Source organism: Thunnus maccoyii, chromosome 23 (assembly GCF_910596095.1).
Source record: "Thunnus maccoyii chromosome 23, fThuMac1.1, whole genome shotgun sequence".
Taxonomy (NCBI): domain Eukaryota; kingdom Metazoa; phylum Chordata; class Actinopteri; order Scombriformes; family Scombridae; genus Thunnus; species Thunnus maccoyii.
The window spans coordinates 1375132-1397801 of record NC_056555.1 but is presented as its reverse complement, the minus strand read 5'-3'; the positions used below and the strand labels follow the sequence as shown (position 1 = coordinate 1397801).

The 22670-nt window shown below is 38.7% G+C and overlaps 1 long non-coding RNA gene across 1 annotated transcript; it reads left to right on the top strand.

Annotated features, from left to right (window-relative positions):
• The first annotated feature begins 20327 nt into the window (after positions 1-20327).
• Positions 20328-22525, top strand: LOC121891026. The gene is made up of 2 exons (XR_006094015.1): positions 20328-22192; positions 22268-22525. It is a non-coding gene; the product is annotated as an uncharacterized LOC121891026 (long non-coding RNA).
• Positions 22526-22670: the final 145 nt, after the last annotated feature.

Sequence of the window (22670 nt, the reverse complement as noted above, 5' to 3'; positions counted from 1 at the left end):
CAAAAATAACGCCCAGATTCCTTACAGTGGTGCTGGAGGCCAGGGCAATGCCATCTAGAGTTGCTATATCATTAGATAATGTGTTTCTAAGGTGTTTAGGGCCAAGCACAATAACTTCAGTTTTATCTGAGTTTAGTAGCAGAAAATTGCAGTTCATCCAGGTCTTTATGTCCTTAAGGCATGCTTGGAGTTTAGTTAACTGATTGGTTTCATCTGGCTTCATTGATAAATATACAGCAGAAGGCTGTAACACCCATTCCCATAAATGCAAACCTATAGATTCTGTGTGAATATGAATTTACAACACTCAGGACAGGGCATCTGATAACACATTCTCTGACCCTTTTTCTGCTTAATTTTTAGATTGAATTTCTGTACCAGCAGAGCCCATCATGTGAGCTTTTGGTTGTGGTTGTAAATGCATGAAAGGAACACAGGGGAGTTGTTGCCAGTGTAGACAGCAATAGGCAAATTACTGGATCCCATGTACACTTTGAAGCACTGACAATAGCAGGTCCAGGTCTCTCTCTCTTGATGGTGGAATACTTCAGTATAAGGTGTCAGAGAGAGGGGGTCAGGTTGAGTGTCACCTCCGCTGCTGCAACCACTGCAACCTGCTACATCTGCAAGACTACTTTTGCTGTCAACCAGCCTGCTACATGTGTGTAAGAGTTGTTGGACGATTTAAAAAAATCAAAGCTCTGAAAACAATCCTTGCTTGACTGTTGCTGTTCATTTCTTCACACCTCACTCCTGCTGGCTTTCATCCTGTCAAATGTTGGACTACCACTTCTGGGGCCAAATGTATAAACCATGCATACACAATTAGGCCACTTTCCAGGCAGGATTCTGAATGTTTAGAAATCTACAGGTGGTGAGAATTTGCGCACTATGTGTACAGTATATGCAGTCTTTTGAATGAAAGTGTGAATGTCAGTGACATTTTATGTAGAACTTTTTTCTTTCACTGCATTGTTACAGGATGTAATCTATATATTTTTTAAAAGAAACCTATGATTACATAGTGATGTGTCAGTGGTTGACAACCTTTTTTTGACGAGCCTTGATTTTGTTCTACCTTAAGTAAATGTTTGTCACTATGCATTATAATAATAATGATAATGATCTTTATATAAATAAACAAATACATTTATTTTATATAATTTCTTCTTTATCTTTATATAAATAAAGATTATTGTTCTGTATTATTGAGGAGTAAGAATACACCTGGGAAGTACGAAATACACCTGCAGGTGTGACCAATTAACAGGCTAATTAACAGATCGTTAAAACGCTACTATATAAAGCCTGCAGCCATGCGTAACGGCTGTGCCAAATGATACAATGATTGCTTTGGCGTTGCTGGAGGATATTGCTATTTTGTAATTTAGGTGAGAACGAGTCTTCAGAGACTGTTGTGATTTTCTGGCCCATGATGATGACTGGCTAATGTGCTGCTTTCGAATTCCAAGAGCTGTTCTCTTGGAATTGTGTGCTGAACTGGGCGCGTCCATCTACAGGTGTTGACAACAGGGGTTTTGGCAACAAGGACGTTTCAGCAAGAGCTTGTGGACAGATCAGGGATATCCCAGTCTGTCCTGAGCCACATCATGCCCATGGTGTGGGGTGGCATCATTTCTTTGAGCAGTAGATACATCAGGTTCCCTTACACAGCAGCTGAACAGGCCAACATCATAATTCAATTTGCAGCGATGTCCAGTTTCCTAAATGTAATCGGAACTATCGACTGCACACACGTTGCAATAAGGGCACCTTGGGACGATTCAATTATACTGTTTCAAAGCTGAGTGGGAGGAGACTTCAAGCTGGAGCAATGCCAGATGGATGGCTTCTTGGTAAGATGCAATTAATTACTGACCTTTTGATAATTATGATGTTTACGTTTCATGCAATTTAAACCATTTAATGCAAAACATTTTATACCCACTGGTGACAGTGGGTATGCATTGAAGCCATGGCTACTTATGCCATTTACAAACCCTCAGAGTGCACAACAGACATACTATAATGTGTTGCACAGCCATATGCACTCTGTGAATGTTGCAATGGGCTTTTAAAAGGGAGATGGTTGTGCTTGGAGGCCACAGGGGGTAGACTACTATACCACCCAGAAAAGGTTTGCAAAATTATAAGGGGCTGTGTTGCACAATCTGGCAGTGAGGTATGTACTCCCCTTCCCAACTGAATGCATTAGACATGATGCCCCCCCTTTGAACCTGATGCTGAACACCAGCCAGCTGCAGCGACTCTAAGCATGGTAAGTCCAGTGAACACTATTTTTTATGAAATAAGTAGAGGATGGACACACTTTATTTTTCAGAAGTTCTTTTAGCGTACAGCTTATTTCACTTAATGATTCCTTGAGTGTCACTTGCAATTCTCTCAGTTCCATGGCAACATAATTGATAGAATTTATAATTTTGTTTTGTGACTCTAGAACACGATTGGTGAGGACATGTGTACATGTCAGGGCAGGCAATGGCTGTGACGCACTCACACTGGATTCTCTCCCTCGAACATCAGCCTGTTTGCTGGAGGCACCGGGGCCTTCATCAGCCTCTGAATAAAATATTCTACACTGTAACATAGGAAAAACTAGTCTTTTTTCATTGCAAGTCTAATTTCAATAATGTTCAAACTGAGTGACTTACCAAGTTCCATCTGGGCAAGTGCATCTGTGTCTCCTAACTCATCTGGCACAAAGCCACTGATGGCAGTTTGGCCCAGGATAGAAACCATGCACTCATCAAGTGGAAAGGGCACTAGGATCCCCTCTTTTCCACCAGTAGCTTGAACACTAACACTGACTAACTTCTCGGACTCACGCTTGAAATCTGACCACTATTTTTAATCTCCCCATGGGTCCGTGGCTCAGCAACCCATTGTGGGCTTGCCCACAGAATTCCCACATAGACCTCCCTGCGGGATAGCCCATGCAGGGCCCACAGCAGTTTTGCTTCTTCAGGCCCCAATGAGGGTTTTCTGTGGGCAACCCACTGTGGGCTTGCCCACAGAAAGCCCACAAAGGCTCCCCTGTGGGTTAGCCTCTGCAGGGCCCACAGCAGTTTGGGGCCACCATGAGGTTTTACTGTGGGTAACCCCTGTCTCAAAAGCACAAGACAATTAAAACATTGTTTTAAGATTATAGATGCTTGTTGCAGCCAATAATGTAATAATGTTTCCATTCTTAATGTAGAAAAAGTCGATAGTGTAATATCTTACCCGTAATGTAATAAACCAATAATGTAGTAATCTTTTGCGGATAATGTAATAAGTCATTACATTATTAAAAATCATAAAAAAATGTAATGACTGGAGCTGATAATCTAATAATATACTCATATCACTGTATTTAAGTTTTATTTATTGGCTATAAAGTGTCACACTTCCATGACACTTACCCTTACTGTTGCCTCTTTCAAATAGCTGCTCAAAAACCTGACCACACACACACACACACACCTACTCTCTCTAGGAATTGTGACTATATATTTGTTTGTGGTACTTGATGGTTATCTCCAGCCCTGCCTTCTACTTCTTAATCATTTGAGTAACAAATGAAGTGTAAGTATATATGTTTGCAAACACAGATAATTATTCTTATGTCATATGTAATCTATACCTCTTTGAAGATGCTTTGCCCTTGAATACGAAGACCAACATTCCCTTTTATGAAAAATTTCATCTTTAATTAAACATATTTAAATCACTTTTTCAACCACACTTTTATAGCAATTCAGCACTCTCTCTCTCGATGTATATATAACATACCTGACTCCAGACAAGTTACATGAAAATGTATTACCATCAGAATCCTTGTCCCGTTTACATCCCTGGCTATTTTAATACATTTAATACAGTCATGACAAACTTGACAAAGAGTCTAAAACTGAAGCAAATTATGTTTATACAGTTGTATGCAAAGGTTTGGCCACCCCTTGACAAATAACATATTTCAATGATTGTGTAATTGAAAACATGTAAACACAGCCTCTCTAGGATATGGATCAAAAAAATCTTCTACAAACATTAACTTATAGTTATTTTTTAAGACAAAAATTGAAAAAAAATAAAAAATAAAAACATCATTGTGGCATTTGCAAAAGTTTGAGCACCCTACATAGTCAGTACTTAGTAACACCCCAAAAGCCTTTTGTAGCCAGCTAAACGTCTTTCAATTCTTGTATTTGCTGATCAATAACTTTCATTTTCAGTCTTACACAGCTGCTTAGAGGAACCCATGATTGCTGAGTGTTTGCACAAGGTTTGAAGAGTCAGAGGATTTGTAAAGCTTTGAAACTGGCACCAGTTGACATTTCTAATGACTCGTTAGGCCTGTTGATATGCCTCAGGCCTAACGAGTTGATTAAGGTCTGAGACATTGTAAAAGACCTCAGAACTCTTATGGTGCCCAAACTTAAATGGACAGATCTAGCTCTTGATGGTAGAATATGGAATGTCGTATTTACTCTCCCCTACAAATATGTGTTGCCAAACAAAATCAAAGAACTTTGATTTAAAATCATACATAGATATTACCTAATAAATTCCGTTATTTGTAAATATCCCTAATATAGAAGACAAATGTTCTTTTTGCAATTATATGGTGGAAATGCTAGAACATGTGTTTATTCAGTGTGTATATGTGACAATGTTTTGGACTGACTTTCAGTTGGATCTTAAAACATATTTTGGTAAGGAAATTTTACTTAAAGAACATGATTTGTTATTAATATTCAACAATCTAATTAATTTTCTAATCTAATTTTTCGAGCAATGAACCAAATTTTACATTCATAAAATGAAGTTCTTTAAAAAGTTACCATCATATATTATATTTAAACAAACAGATCTAAGCATATATCTTCAAACACTGTCACATTTAAAAACCTATGACAAAAAATTAATCAAAACTATTATGAATGAAAATTATAAATACAATTTATTTATTTATTAGACATTGACAAATAACTTATTCTCCATATTCATTTCTTTTCATATTTAATTATTTCCCTATTTCATTATTATATGGGTGAAGGAATCAAGGAGTAAGTCATTACAGATATAAATAAATATGGAAATAAATGTAAACAGAAAATAATAAATTAGGAAATAATAAAACATGAAAAGAAATAAATACAAAAAAGCAGTTTGTCAAATAAATAATTACATTTTATATATTTATTTTTATATTACTGTGCGTTTGTATTTATTTATTTATGATTCATTTTATTCTAATTAACCTGCACATTTATTTGGTAAATGAGCCTTTTATTTCTACATTACTTTCTTTATTATTTCATTTATTTATTTATTGAGCCATTTCTTTATTTTTGATTTTGGCAGTTCTAGTCCTTCATAAATATGAAAATAGCTTCTGGGAACAGTGGAAGGATGCAACAGTTACAGCCCTCTTTACACAGGCCTGCTTGTGGTTTCCCCTTTAAATTTTCATAAACTTATAGACTACACAGTGCAAGGATAATTCCAAGAGCATTCCTAAATAGTTCAATGTAGCGCAATAGTCACAATCATTTATGACCAGAACATCTGTTTAGCCAATCACATTTCTATAAAACCTAGCTATACCTTGTTTTGTTCAGAATGAGGAGTACTTTCCAGTCAATTTAATCAAGTGTAAGCAGAAATATCTGAAAACATGACAGCAGAAGTAACAAAATACCTGTGTTTTGCCTGATAGGAAAGCTTTACAAAGTTCACATTGTGTTTCTTTGAACTTGCATTTATGTAAGCTGTGGTTGATCTGCAAAAGGGCTGGATTTTGTTTTTTTGTTTGTGGTCTTGTCCCGTTATTATAACTTCTACAATATTTATCCTCATTGTTTTTCTACATAACAAAATTTAATGCCTCTTCTCTTAAAATTGAAGACATCTTTGTACCTTTACCTACAAAAAAATACATTTTAAGACTTTTAAGGTATCCGTGGGGACCCTGATTTTGAAGGAGGCGGCCTGGTAATTAATGGAGGTGGCTGCCTCAACATTCTATATGCAGGAAAAACCCTGTACAAGTAACTGTTATGATATTATTATATTCATTTTTTGTTTTGTTTTCCAGATCATTTTCTTGGTGTGCCTTCCATTGGCTAAAGAGTTAGTATTACAAAATATTACTCTGTCCATATTTAATAAGTGATGCAAAACACATCCTCTTTTAATGAAAGATAGCAACACAATCGATTTCTCCTCCTGGGTCTTTGGGGTGTTGAATTTCTGCAGAAATTGGCTATATGGTTTATAGTTTTCTGCTTTAAATCTTGTAGATAACATGGCACAATTTGGAGGTGTCAGTTCAGTTACCAAATGGAGGCATATCCAGAATATTCCTCATGAGCTCCAAACTCCACAAAAAAGTGACCCTGACCTCAACATGGCCATTCCCAGTGAATCTTGAAGAAATACATGAAGAAGAAATGACATGTGATATGTGATAACATATTAGTAACTGACGACAATGACATCGACAATGATATTGACAATGTCATTGACAACAAAGACGATGGTGATGACAGATTTAGTGACTGTCTTTGTAATTTGAGTGAGGAAGAAGATTTTTTGTGTGATGCTCATGACAACTTTGATGACCTCCCCGATGAACTGCGTCTGTGGGTGGTACAGTCTGGAGTGACACAAAATGCAGCTGACAGCCTACTTAAAATTTTAAATAAATACATCTCCACACTTCCAAAATGTACGGGAACTTCAATGAAAACATCACATTCACATGAAGTGAAAACAATTGATGGTGGGGAGTATGTCCATTTTGGCATATTGGGACATTTGCTCCAAAACAAAGGACTGCTGTCACAAACTGACACGATCAAGTTGCAGGAGAACACAGACGGACTGCCATTGTTTAAAAGTTCTCCAAAGCAACTTTGACCAATTTTGGGTAAATTTCCTTTCGAAAAGGATCCATTTAACATTGGTGTTTTTTGTGGAAACAGCAAACCACACAGTCCCAATCAATACCTGCATGACTTTGTTGAGGAAGTTTCCACTCCGGAACAAGGTTTCACTGTAGCTGAGAGGATGTTTCATTTGTCCCTGGATTGCTTCATTTATGATGCTCCAGCACGGGCATTCATAAAACAAACAAAGGGGCATGGAGGCTATAGTGGTTGTGATCATTGCATTCAGGAGGAGTTCTATGTGGATAGAAAAATGACTTTTCCTGAAACACATGCTACCCGGAGAACAGATGAGTCATTTGAAGAACTGCTTGATGAAAATCATCACAGAGGTCACTCAAAACTCAGCACCTTAAGTTTGGGCATGGTCACACAATTTGTGCTTGATTATATCTATGTTGTTTGCCTCGGTGTCACAAGGAAGATGCACAAATTTTGGATCAAAGGGGACTTAAAATACATACTAAGCTCCCCTAAGATCAGTACTATCTCAGAAAAACTTTTAGGCATGTCACAGTACATACGTTGTGAGTTTGCACAAAGGCCAAGACCGCTCTCAGAATTAGACCGCTGGAAAGCTACTGAGTTTAGGCAGTTTCTTCTGTACACTTGTCCAGTGGTACTGAAAGGAGTCCTCCTAATGCCACTTTATGTTAACTTCCTTACATTGTCTATCAGCATCTATTTGATGCTTTCTCCTACCCTGTGTGCCCATTACTGTGATTATGCAGATAAACTGATAAGGTACTTCCTTGAACAGTTCAGGACCTTGTATGGGGTTGAGGAGATGGTATACAATGTCCACTGTCTGTGTCATCTGGCAGATGATGTGAGAAGGTTTGGTCCATTAGATCGTGTGTCTGCATTTCCTTTTGAAAACTTCTTGGGCCACCTTAAGAGAAAGGTCAGAAAGTCACAACACATTCTGCAGCAGATAAGAAATGTTGTAGAGAGGCAGTCCACAAAGCAACAATCGACTTACCGCCCAGATAAAGTTACACTTGGTGGAAAGCACTCAAATGGACCAATAGTGCCAGATGTTGCTTCAGCCACACAGTACAAGAGGGCCACACTTGACAATGCTGTCATACAATGCAAGACGGGAGACAACTGTGTGATGATTCATGGACAACTTGGCTCGGATGAGAATATCTTGTGTGATACCACCAGAGAGGAAACATTCATTTTGTTGAGACAGTTTGTATATCTAGCCCCATTGTACACAGAACCAATTAATTCGCAAGACATTGGCATCCACACAGCTTGTGAGCTTGATGCAAAGGTCAAAGTATACAAGCTTTCTGATATAGATACAAAATATGTTCTGCTCCCTCTTGGATTTGGATGGGCAGCAACCCCATTGCCTCACTTATATTATGATCTGTATTAGAGATGCACCGATTGCAATTTTCTTGGTCGATTCCGATTTTTTTTTTTTTTTTGTCTGCCTCCGTATAATAAATATGATAATAAATATATGATGTAACAGCCATGTCACTATAATGATACAATAATAAAATAATTTGATAGTATAATAATACTCAGTGTTTCCCCTTGGTTGAGTGGTTTAGCCTGGCGGGGGGATAACTCCGTTCTCTATTTTTCTGTTTGGCGTTGTCACGTTAGGCTAATCCATTGTTGCTAACTTTGGAGCTAACGCTTCACTTTTCCAGCAGTTGGGGAAACAACAGACATGACTTTTAATGGTCTTGACAAGCTGCAGCATTTATTAACTGACACACTGTAGTCTGTACTGTACATTTACTGCCAGTTTGACAATTTACTGCTAACCTTTTCCTCTGCTCCGCTCGCATCCACCGCATGGATGTATATCACTGTCACTTTTCTGACGCTCGCTCTCTTGCTTAACCACTCACTCGCTTACGCACTGCCCTCTTCCTTAAAAGGAGCTACGCTACGAAGAGTTTCCCAGGCAATGACACAGACGTTGACTCACGTTTCAAAACAGCGCTGCTCGTTGGCCTGGTGGGCTGCCAGGCCTGTACTATTATAGGGGAAACACTGAATACCATTGTTATCATTACATACAATACAATGTAATATAACTTAATTATAATATAACATAATATATCATTATATAATATAACATAGCATAGTATACTATAATATAATTATAATAATTAATTATAATAAATTATAATAAAACCGGCCGATTTCGATCAATGGCTAATCAATCGGTGCATCTCTAATCTGTATTTAAGTATATATGCCTGTGTGCCTGCTATTTTTGATCCCTACTTCAGGAAGTTGCAGTACAATCATCTGCCAACCAAAACAACTTCAATCAACCAATTTTACATTACATTCTTCAATTATACCACTCAGCCTGTAAAAACAGCTGTTTAATATCCTCTGTTTCTCGGGAGGGAGGGAGCTTACCATAGTTTGAAAAATCAACCCTGATGATATCATCTCAGTGTGGGATTTTTTTAAGAACATGTACACTTGATACAGCTTAATCCTGACTGACCACCCCAATATCTGACTTAACAAACCATCCACTCACAAAACTCAACTTGACTCATGTATCCATGCAAGATGCTAAGCTACGCTGGTTTAAAACTCAAGTTAGTATTTATCAGAAGTTATTCTACTTTTTTAATGTACAGTAATAAATCATTCTAATTAACAATGTCCTATCTTTTCTTCAGCTGCAGCTTGAGCAACCTGGAGCTGACTGGGAAGCACACAATGTCCGCTCACTCTACAAAACATGCAAGTCATTTAGAAAATCTTGCTGTTACATTTGATGTAGACTCAATGCAGCAGTGCCCTTTTGAAGTAGTGCCAGTGCCATTTCTTGCAAGCTCAATTCTTACCCCTGCCATTTGTTAAATTAGGTATAGACATGCTCCAGTCTGATTGGTGACAATAGGGGCATGAAGTTGTGTCAGGGTGCCGAGGTGGAGCACTATGGGATTAACCTGTAGCCTGATAGAGGGCAGAGCCTGTACAAAACAGGGTCCCTGTGTTTATTTAACTCACAACAGAGGGCCCCAGTCATACATTGTGAGTGGTATTTGTGCCAAACTATAGAGCAACTGTTAGAGTACATGGTCAAGGAGTCCACAATCAGTTATTTACTTTAGTATATCAATGATAGATGTGTTGTATTGTGACCATTAAAAAGACAAAAAGACTAAGACTGCATGAAGAAATTTTCATTTGTAAAAATGTGAACAAAAGTCCATTTTATCATGTTTGATTTGCCATTCGAAACAACCCTGAAACTGTGCATATTTTTCTTCTTCTACAGCGGATTACGAGAAGGCATGTCAGAAAGCCAAAAAGGCTGAGACAACTTGTCATCTCAGTTCTGAAAGTGACAGCATGCTGGGGCTGAAGTATAATCTAATAAGGCAGTGAGTTTCTTTGTTTTCGCATTGATTATTTAAAACCAAGACTGGTGGAAGAAATACTCAGATCCTTTACATAGCTAAAGGTAATAAAACAATGTAAAAACAAGTAACAAGTTAAAGTCCTGCATTCAAAATTATATTATATGATTATTACTGTTGCATCAATATTTAAGCAGCCTTTCACTGTTGTACTATTGTGAATGTTGTGTTGAGGTGCAGATAGTTCAGTTGTAAGTAGTTGTCTGAGTAGCAGGAGTGAGATGTCCCGCTATGGAGATAGATCCCCTCACAGATTCACAGAAGCACTTACAGTAGTATACCATTACACCAGCCCTGAGTGGCAGGCAATTATGACATCTGTGCCAGGGCCTTGCACCTTTGACTGACGCAGCATTCCAGGTTCCAGGTGAACAGAATACAGATACACAGAATACAGAGGCTAGAAAGAAAAGTCATGAAGCACATGGCAAATTCAACAATCTGGCAAGGAGTGAGTGGGAAAGGGCCGGTAAAGTACTGCAGAGCTGATAAGAGAAGCTGGAACAGGTGTGTAGATAGATGGGCCAGTCAGGTGATGGGGAAAGGAGGACAAGTTAGAAGGAAACTGGTGGACAGCTCAAGGATAGCAGGTCTGAGGAATTGGAGGAATACGCATGGCCTGGGAGAAGTGAGCAAGGGCTGGAGACAGATCAATGCAGAGGACTGAGGATGAGAGTGTGGCTGAAGAGAGGGACTGAGCAGCAGATTGCGACAAACTAGTGCTTCTGTGAATACACAAAGGGGCGTGTCCCCATAGTGAGACATCAAAGCGAATGTTTTCTTAAAATAAGTGAAAGAAATCGGTGCAGAATAGTAGTGATAAGTAAAGGAACTAGTAGCTATAGCTGTTATACAAATGTAGTGGTCAAGTGAAAAGTACAATATTTCTCACTAAATTGTAGTGAAGTAGTAGCATAAAATGAAAATATTTAAGAAAAAGTACTTCAGAGTTGTACTTGAAGTAAATATAAAGTTACATTTTCTCTCATTTTCTTTCTGTCTAAAACTAATTAACATTGTGCTACATGCTCTTTTATAATCACTTCATACATAATTAAGATATGTCATTATTGTGAAGTTTTGTTTGTAACACTTTATTTTTATTTACACCAGACCAACTCACAGTACCCAGAGTGCCAGTCTTCTGAAGAAGAAGAAGAAGAAGAAGACGTAACCAAACAATGGAGGCGCTCGCTATCAGTCCAACCATCTCCACCAGTCCCAACAGCCCAACCAGTCCCATCGTCTTCACCAGCCCCAACAGCTACACCAACTCCACCTGCCTCTTTTACACCTGCCTCTTCAAGAGGGCCGATAATTGTAAGCATTGGTTTTAGGCTTTCATGTGTCACTATAACAAATTTGAAAAAAAACCCTAAAACTAAAATATCTCTCTCTCTCTCTCTCTCATCTTTGCCTGTTATGCATTTTATTACTCAATATTTATTGAATACCTCAACTAAGTTGTTAAAAACATTAAAAACATTTATTTTCATATAAATTTATTTTGTTTTTGCACCAGGCTGTACATACATTTTTGTATCACTACCCCATAAATGCACAACAAGGGGTTGTATGACCTGTTGTATTCTGTATGACCTGTATGTATTCTCAGTGGAATTTGATGGGAACCTTTGATAATTATTATTTTATTATATATATATATATATATATATATGAAGGAAAGTTTCAAACACCTTGAGTGAGACAACGGCAATAGTTTTTGTACGGCCTGGTGTTTTGTTTTTGTTTTTTTTAAGATTAGATTTTAGATTCACCAACTGGTCCAGTCAACCAGTCACTGGTTGGAATCAATGTTGGGGCTGACATCAGTTTGGCACAAACCCCTTTTAACAAGTATCATGAATTTAAAAAAAGATATTGCCAGCACTGGTCTCCTGTAACAAACCTCAACTTGTCAACTATATTCCCTCAATTTAGATGAAGGCGTAATATATCAGTGGATATTTGATGAAAAAATATGGATATGGATTACTGTCTGTTGTTTTCCTCCGTGGTCTAACTTCTCAAACCTTCACCTTCGCTGGGCTGAGCTGTTGTTATTCTAAAGGTGTTGTGCTGGAACTATGTTCTGTGCAGAAAGAGGTGAAAATGGAGTAAAGAGTAAATCCAGGCGTGGCTCTGTGACTGCTGCCCTTGGAGCTCATTATTCACTGGTATCAGCAGAGAGAGATCTGCACAGAAAGTCGGCAGCTGATAGAGACTTTCCCGACGGCTCTCCACATTTAATTAGATTAAGATTCACTATGCTTCCCCTTTTCACCTCTCTTAACCAGCTGTCTGCAGAAGACGGTGGATAAATCGCCAGCGGCTGAAAAGTGACTGGAACAGTCCGGCTCAGAAAAAGAAGCATAATGTGCTCTGTCTGCTTAATCTATGGAGCTCTCTGCCTCTGCTCTGCCCAGACAGAATGGAGACCTCTGCTGAATACAAGCCATTTTGAGGATCAATACAGCCTTGGACAGTGAACAGGGAAAGTTCATTAAGCATGCAAAGACATGTCACAATGAAGACATCTGAGAACAAATGCCTGTATTGATTTCTGAGGGGGAGAGACGGGGCTTTGAGGGCTGGCTTTGGGGAATTTGCGTGTACACAACATTTGGGTTTTGGCTATCTTTAGCAGCCGGAGCTCAAACTGCTGAACAAAAGAGTGTCCCTTAATAAACTTCCAAACTAAAGGCAGCAGCATCACCGCAACAGAAAATAAAGAGAATCAGCTGTTTGAGTTGATGCTCACAGCTTATGCAATATGTACTGTAAAAAGAGTAATTCAAGGAAGTCATAATATCTTATTTTTGTACCAATGTGCTCAGCTTGTGTTCTTCATCAGGGCCCAGGATTTAAACTTTACTGTTTTAATTCAGTCTGATGGCTCTCATCAACCTCATGTCCAGCAGCAGCAGGCAGCTGTTTTCATTGAAAAAGCTTTGATAAACCAACTGTACACTATCTGCTCACCACAAAACGGTAGGAGCTGGAGGAGACCAAACCAGAGTTAAAAGGAGAGTGAATGGTGGACATACATTCATCATGTGAACACAAACACAACTACAAATGAATGGTAATGTTGCTTTGTGTCTGCTGGTAGTTTAAACAGGCAACTATTTGCTAATATGTTGATCATAACAATTTTATAAATTGATAATTTGTCAGACATTGAGTTTTCAGCTTGGTCTGCTGCCCCCAAGTGGCCAAAAAAATCAATTAATCAATAATCAACAGGATAACATTAAATACCTTCCAAAATTGTGATTCACTATTACAAATATACAGCTTTTTTCTGATCTAACACAGGTATGGTTACTGTTAGGGTTAGGAAAAATGGGGAACCATCATGGTCATGGTTATGGTTGGTTAAGAAACCAATAGTGGTAGGAATCAGGAAGTGAACAGCGCCCTCCCTTGTCAAAGTCTAACATTTTGTTGAACCATATGTTCATTCCAACCACCTAGCACAAGTGTAATGCGGTTAGCAATGGACCTCACAATGTTTTGCCTGACATTTTTAATGTAGAACATATTGTCCACTTGTGCAGAATGTCTTAGTGTACAACCATGGAAACCTCACAACCTCACAGTTTCACAGCAGTTAGTAATAGAGTGGGCCAAACATCTAGCTCTGCTCACTTCCCTGAAAACTTGTCCTCTTAGAGATTATTGTTTGCCAGTGACTGTGTGCATGTTTTGAATGAAATATGTGAATGCAAGATAAGCTGAAAATATCCAGTTATATGCAACCAGGAATTATGAAATCACTGAAAACTTAGGAAAACTGTTTGTTGTAAAGCTGCAGAGAGCTGATAGTGCCATATTATTTTGTCTTCCTTTTTTAGGCTGCGGTTTTAAAACAGTCAGTCTCCTAACAAGGCAACTGGAAAAACTGTTTGCAGGAGCAGAGGGCATCGGAGATAATGCTTTTATGGCCTTAAAGTAAACCAGCTGCAGCACAGTGCTGAGGATCTTCAAAAACCTGCAAAATGGCTCCATAAATTTATTCCTTTAAAGCATCAGGAATATCCTATCAAACAACCATTTGCTCTGTCTCTCCCCATCATGATTGCAGTAATCACACTGCATTTATTAGTCTTCAGTAGCCAGTTTCAATTCATAGATAATAACAGCCGTTAGACAGAATGGCTTAATATCCCTATGTGAGTTAAAATGAGTTATAAATGATCTATAAACTGTTAAATGATATAACCAAGCTTTTATAAGAGGTCATCACTCTGAGCAGGCACTGCACATGCTTCAAGGATACAGGGAACAGGAACAGCATGTTTTTTCTGCATGCATCCTGTATGCAGAAAAAGACACAAAACATTCTAAACAGGAGAGGGAGTTTTGGCATTTTTAAACTGGTCTTTCTTTTTAAGAGGGGGAGGCAGGCGGCGATGAGGTGCCCCTGCTCATGACGGTAGAAACATTCTCTAACTTCTGGCACTGCAGTGGGGTTATGATGGGCACTTTTCTGGGATTTAACCCTTGTCTCAATGGGAACTGGCTCTTGCCGAGTTGGGGGAGAAACTACCATTTTGTGCATTAAAGTGAACTCATCTGCCAGTACAGCAGCAAACTTATGGTTGTGACTTTCTGTTCATTTAGGGAAATGAAAATTTTCTCAGGAAGGTAATTTTTAAATTCCCTCAATATACGAGTTCACGAAGGTCATCAAAACTTTTAACCTTACTGGCCTGGCACCATTTGTCAAAAAGTGCACCTTTCTCTCTTGCAAACTCTGTGTATGTCTGTGTGGCAGTCCTTTCACATTTTCTAAATTTTTGCCTAGGCTCACCTAGGACTCCAGGCCTCAGGTACTAATTCATAAGCACGGAGGACAGTGGCTTTCACAATATCATTATCTAAGCTGTCCTCTATTGACAAAGATGTGCATAACTCCTGAGCATTCCCCACAAACTTACATTGGAGTAGAAGAGGCCACACAATCTTAGGCCAGTGCAGTGTAGCTGCTATGCGCTCAAATGCATTGAAATATGAATCTATCTCAGACTCTCTAAAAGGTGGGACTAGTGCACTGTGCCAACTCACACTGAAGCTGTCATGAGCTCGGGGACTAGGGAAAGGCAGCAAAGTGGTTGATGGACTGGCAGTTGCAGCCGCTCCCCGCTCCAACTCCAGAGCCCTAACCCTAAAATGCATGGCTTCCACCTTCATCTCCACCTCCTTTTTGCGCAGAGTTAATGTAAGCTCCTCTGCTGCCATGCTAACCGGCACTGGGAGACCTTTGATTAGGGTGGGAACACCAACTACCTCGGTTGGCTCAGCTCCACCTACAGAACACCAAACAAAGCCCTCTCACTCAGCTTCTCATGCAGGAGCTCTTCAGAGGTGTGCAATGCCCAAAACAACAAACAAAAATTAACTAACCCAAACCCTAAACTTCCCTGACAAAAAAATAATGTTAAAACAAAAGACAAAGTTCTAACCTAACTCCTAACTGAAAAACAGGAAAAGGAGGAAAATAGTTTACAAAAAGAAAAAGGGCTTCTCACTCCTGCTGACTATGACTGCTACCTTGGTTTTAAATATTTACAGTGTACAATGATCTACACATCTGATGGTAGGAAAGTTGCTTGTATTTTAAGTCCAAACCCTGCTGAAACCACTCAAATACACCGAACTAAAACACAACTCTAGGATTTAGCAGGAGAGCCTCCGTTGTTGGGAATGGGAGAGAAGAGAGAGGGGCGGAAGCCAGTATCAGCTGGTGTTTAAATCATCTGCGTTAGCCAATCAGCCAGCAGCTATCCCTTTACCTGAGCTAATCAGGGAGCACCACCTGCAACTCATCACACACAAACAGAATGCACACACTAAAGAGGGGAGGAGAGAGAGAGTGCGGTTAATACAGGAGGAGAAACAAATAAATGATCAAGGATCATAACACCAGTTTATAAAATGTGCATTGTTATAGATTAGATTACCCAACAGTATAAGTTGTTAAATTTCACTCTACCTTGACCACATTAAAATGCTGTATGTACATGCCAATGAATCAGTGTTGGGATTCCAATGATAAATATATATAAATGCTAAATGGGGCCATTTTGCATGAGTACTTTTGATACTTTAAGTACATTTTGAAGCCAATACTTATGTACTTCTACTTTGGTAAGATTCTGAATGCAGGAATTTACTTGTAATGGAGTTTTTTTTTCATTGTAGTAATGCTCTTTTTACTTAAGTAAAAGGTGTCAGTACTTCTTCCACCACTGTCGCCAGCACATCCACACAGTGGACAGACCTGACAACTTTAGAAAAAGTAGGATTTAGCGGCAAAAACAATAGTATGGGTAGGTTTGGTATATCATTTTATTGCTTAGAAGTCTAACTTATTTATGAGAGAAATTTACTTTTTGTACATTTAAAAGTTACATGGTTTAGCTTTAAGGGCAACAGTGTATTTTGCCATGTGATTGTATTGTTTTTCCATGTAAACCCACACTGCCCTGTCACTTTCAGTGTCAGTGAGTGTCACCATTCCAAAGAAGCAGAAATTTTATCACATTTCCTCCTAACTTAAATATCTTTTCTGTTTGTGCGACATGTCCAAAGTGTGCTGCTGGTATAAACTGGTGTGCATCAAATGATGCAATTCTGTGTTTCACTTTAATGGTTAGTCTGAATTTACAGACTGTTAATGTGACACATGGATGTACCAGTTAGATGGAAAAACTCTTCCTTGTTCCAGCCTCAGCACTAACTTGTTTCCTTGTCTCATGTCTCACTCAAGACTGGCTTCTTAATTGAATCTCGCTGACACTTTAAAGGACGAGGACAAACCTATACATCAACGACAGTCCTGACGTCCCCTCTGCTGCATCATCAATAAGAGACAACAGATAAGCAGAAACCTGAGGCCCTTATGTCTCCCTGGGGCCTCCGACTATCAGAACTGACAACAGAATGACTGAATTATTCATTTTTTCTTTATCAAAAAATATTTTATTTGGGTTTAAACATTAAACAAACAAATGAATATTTAGTTTCTCACATTAGTCCAAAGTTTATATTAGGCCTCAGTGTGAATAGACTGAAGGAGGAGCTGGTAGATAGCTATTAGGACATACCAGAGAGGAGAAATAACAGATTTTAGGGGGTTCTAGGAAAAGACGAGAGGTTTGATCAGCTGGCAGAATTAAAGAAAGCAATGCACTGGATCCTTTTTGCATAATAATAATTCCAGGGTACATACAGCAACCATCAAGTTAATATGTTTCAGAATTGCACAGATGACAAAGCAGTACGACGTAAGCTAAACTGTATTGTACAGTATTGTATTTTTGACAATTATAAGTTTCTTCTAAAGGAAAAACTATAGTTTATTACAACCTGGCCATCAGCTTTATAAGCCTTCTAAATTTTGACCTGTGACAGTCAGGAAAGCACAGGTGTAAAGAATAAAATGAAAGATGGCTGAATTCCATTTAACTGCTTCAGTTTCAGGGTTCTGGCCATAGACTGTATGTAAAGATGGACGTAGCGAGGTGTGATGTCACCCGATGTTTTGCATTGGAGCCAGTGTGAAGCCCAGAGTTGCAGCTTATGGTCAGCACCATCTTTTCCGTTTGGAGCCAAGACCTTCCAAATGAGGAGTGTGGGGTGTTGCCCTTCACTCTCTGGAAACACACCCCACTACCTCAGATCATGCTAACGCTAGCTTATTGGGACCACTGAGTGCTGCACATGTAGAGGATGGAAAAATAGCCTCTATTAGAAGTAATTAAATAAAAAAACCTGACACCCCTCCCTTATTTTTTTTAAATAAAACATGAAAATAGCAAGCTACTACATACATTAATCCCTTAGATAATACATTTGGGTTAAATGTTGTTGTTGTTACATCTTGTGACAGTAGGTGTCACTGTAATACCTTGTCCAGTAAGAAACATCCCACTCAAGCCCGTGTTGGTCATGTCGGAGACAGAATAAAATGGCGCTTGAGTTGGTCACACACCGATAAACTTGTGTCTGTTCCTTACTGGGTCGACATACTCCCTAAATGTTAGGTAAGCATTCGATTAGATTTGTGAGTTAAATAAGTGCTCAAAGACTGAGTTTGGACATAGTTTTGTGTCGAGTGTATTTGTCAAGCTAGCATCTGAGTCAGCAGGTGAGTCAACACGTCATCATTTCACCATGTCAATCATCGTCATCGTCATCAACGTCATACAGACATGAAAGCTACTATAAGTCTTCAAATCTTATTAATGGAGCAATGATTTTTAAAATGATCACCATCACACTTATTAGAGGACCTGAATTTATCAATTGAGACCATAAAGACTCATTGAGACAAATGATTGACTTAGTATTTCTAGAGAGAAGTTGAAGCTTTTTGAATGGGAGTCAATTGGAGCATCTAGCTGCTGTCAGTGGCACTTTAAGGTACTTCTGCTGCATTGGCTTCAGCCTCAAACCGTGGTAGTTGTCACTTGGTTCTGGCGTGCTGGCTCACTGTCACACTGCCATGGCTTACTGGGACACTTGGCATTCATATCCAACAAACACAGAGCTGGCCCAGTTCAGTAATTCAGTTTATTTAGTAGCTCTTTTTCCAAAAATATGGTGTGGCGGGCCATTTTGTCATGTGTCCCATGTATTATTTTGAGATACTGGTATTGCAGTTGCAATTGTTGAGTCAAGGGGAGGGTCCAAGGAAAATAGTTATAATGTTAGGGAGGACTGCTTTCTTTTTTATTCCAAAAAATATATGATTCAGCCCAAAGCAACAATTTTCCTACAGTCTCTTACATACCTAATTTTAGTAACCTTTATGAAATTCCAAAACTTAGTCTGTACATCACTGGCTTGCTATTTTAGCAGGTAGCTGGCTAACTTTTGCCAGAGAAGCAGTAGTTAACTAAGCTAGTTGCCTTATTTGATAATTGCCAGCTACACAACTGAGGCCAATTGTTCTACAAAATCTGTGTGAAAAAATTCTTACTCAAAATTCAAATTGTCACATTACAAATTGAGAATTGAGACACTAATACCACACAAAACAAAATTACCACACCTGAACAATGCGCACATACTACACTCACATACAGTATGTGCACACAAAAAGAAGATGTCCGTGCATTTCCTCAAAGCGCTGTGTACACAATGTTGGAATAAATAACTGTTGAAGGATTGTTAACTCAACAATAATGTCAGTATCATCTGCTGTTAGTGTAATTAAGAAATGAAGAGGAGAAAGTAGATAGCCAGTGTTTACCCCCCACTCTGTCTGACATCAGCACTTTCGCCAGGCTATTTCTGGGCAGTTAGAGGAGCATTAACATTCACTCCTGACAGGATGAGCCTCTTGCTAACGGAGATAACATTAAAATAAATAGCCTCATCAGTTTTCATATGTGCATGCTTCTTGTGTTGGCACCATGTGTGGACAGTGTGATTACAGAGGAGAGTGTCCACTTCTGTTACACCAACTGCAACAGTATGAAGGTGGAAAATGTTTCTTCATAGGCAAACTTGACTTTATGTTTGGATAGACGAGAACGGGTGCAATTGTTACAAAGGAAAGTACAACATATTTGAGTGATGTCATTCTCACATCATGCTCAGTTGTACTGTATGTTCCGCTTGCATTAACTAAAAAGTAGGCACACACATTTAGTTGATCTGAAAGACAATTTCAAATTACTGTCACTGAAACTCAAAATTTACAGGAGATTAAATTATGAAGAAAAATTCATGAAAAACAAATATGAGTATTCAGTATTTACATTAGTTTATGAGCTAAGTTGTGTCAGAAGTGTTATAACTGGCTACCATTGTGTTTTGGGCAGATACCATATTTCACATCTTGTTTCATCATGTTTCATTGAATGAGGTTTAATTAAATTTTTTATTACGAAATAGTTTCAGTAAACACAAGCATACAGACGAGATACATCGTATTAATTAGTGAGCTTCAGAGGTTTTGATAGGTTAGCCGTTTCCCGTTAGCCAGGCTAGCCGTTTCCCTTGCCTTCCAGTCTTTATGCTAAGTTAGGCTAACCACACCCTGACTCCACCTCTGTACTGAACATGCAGACTTGAAGGTGATCTTCTGATCTCGCTCTCTATTTTCCAAAATGTTGAACTATTCTTTTAACGTAACCCAGACTATTTTATGTTGCATTTGACCGATCCACACGTTTGTAACAGAGCACAATTTTTTTTAACAAGTGAATTTCACAAATCAATAATGTATATGTATGTATATGTATATGTATATATCTTGGCACACATGGAAGACTACAAGTACCACCATGCAACTGACTTTTTTATGAACAATGTTTGGAATGTAAAAAAGTTCAAACTTTAGCTTCCCCTTTACTTTTATTTGTCCTTTCTTGCATCTAAATATCAAATGAGATTTCACTGAATGGAAAATTGAGTGATGGTTAAGAAAGAAGTATTGCCAGTAAATTGCATCAGGACTCACTTTATGACAAAGAACTCCCATTCAAGGTGTGAGCTTATTGAGCTGTGCTCTGGGAATATTTGTATTAAAATGTAGGAGAGCTGAAGTTTCTTCAACGCAGTGGGAGATCCACTGGTGACACATGAGGAAAATGTTATTAAGCAAAGTCAGTTCAGCAGTTTGAGCTCCTCTAACCTGTGGAACATGTTTTTTCTGCCTCTGCACATTAAACCCAGAGGGGATCTTTTCAGGCAGCTTCATCAGCAACCTCTGGTCCTATCAGAGATGGCAATGACAGTCAGTTGCTTTAGTCTATACGGAAATATCTGAGTAACTGTTTGGTCATAGTGGATATCTGTACAACATTTTATGGCACATCATCAGAGGTTGAATCCTTGGTGATCCCCTGACTTTACCTGTGACACCACCATGTGGTTGACATTTGTGGTTTGAGTGAAATTTCTCGTCTACTATTGATTGCTACTAGATTGATTGCTGTGAAATTTGGTATGGTAATAGCATTGATGACTTTTCTCCTAGCGCCAAATCAGGTCAAAATTTCAGTTTGTGCAGCTCCAGACACTCCAGTAATGGTCCAAGAAATAGTCTGGCACATAATCCCTTGTAAACGGCAAAATGCTGTTTTTACTGTACATTTTTGTTTTTTTGTTTTTGTTCAGATTAAACAAGATACAATTTGCTAATTATTGAGCTTTAGAGGTGCTGTTAGGAGGATTTAGTTACCGTTGGACAGCACTAAGCTAAATGTTTCCCCCTCCCAGTCTTTGTGGTTAGCTAAGCTATCTGGCTGTAGCCTTATATTTAACGGACAGATGAGAGTGAGAGTGGTGTTAAACTTACTATCTAACTTTTTGTCAGAAAACAAATAAGCACATTTCCTCAAATGTTAAACTATTCCTTTAAAGGATTGGTTCACATTTTTCAACTCTGTGTTAATACAATACTACGCCAGTATGCAAATTAAAATGGTACATGAACTGCACTCAACTCAACACTTCTCTACCTTAGTGGAGAAGGCACTTTACAATTTACCTCTCATTCACACACACACACAGGATCAAACCACCAACCCTGTAATCAAGGAACAACCTCATGCGGCAACTAACTCAGCTTGAGGCTGAAGTACGTTAAAGTGCAATACCACCAACGGCCACTAGGTGCTGGCTCCAAAAAATCCCTGGCTCCAATTGACAAGGATTTTTCTCCAGACAAGCAGTTCTAATGTCTTCCTGGTTAAGGAGTTACACCAACAAAACCCTCACAGGATGCTGTCATGCAATATTTTGCATTTGAAAGTTGAATGTTACTTGATTAGCCCAAGTGTGCAGCACTCAGCGTTTCCAGTAAGTACAGTATTTTGTAATGATGATTTATTTTCTGTCCACAGCTGCTTTATATTTTATGTAATGCTTCTTCAGTTCATTAAATCCCTGCAGCAGGACTGATATGTTGATAAATGCACAGCCCCTGAGAAGTGCTGCACGAGAGCGCAGAGCCATTACGTATGCCTGAACTGGTTCCATCTTCAGTCCTGTGGAGCATCAGTGTAACATGGTGAGGAATGAAACTTTAGCTCAATGAGGCTTTCCAGTTTAAATAGTGGACCACGACATGCTGGTGTATTTGTCAAACTCATTTACGTATCATTCTTGAAATAAAGAAATTCAAATAAACCACTTTTTTTTCCCTGTAATTTATCGGGTCTTGGTTTTTGGGAGAGGTCTTTGTATAAGCTTTTACTCATTTCAAAGATGAATGTTTGGACTGATTACAGATGTCATTTTATGTTATTTCAGTTCATACTGCTGACAAGAATTATAT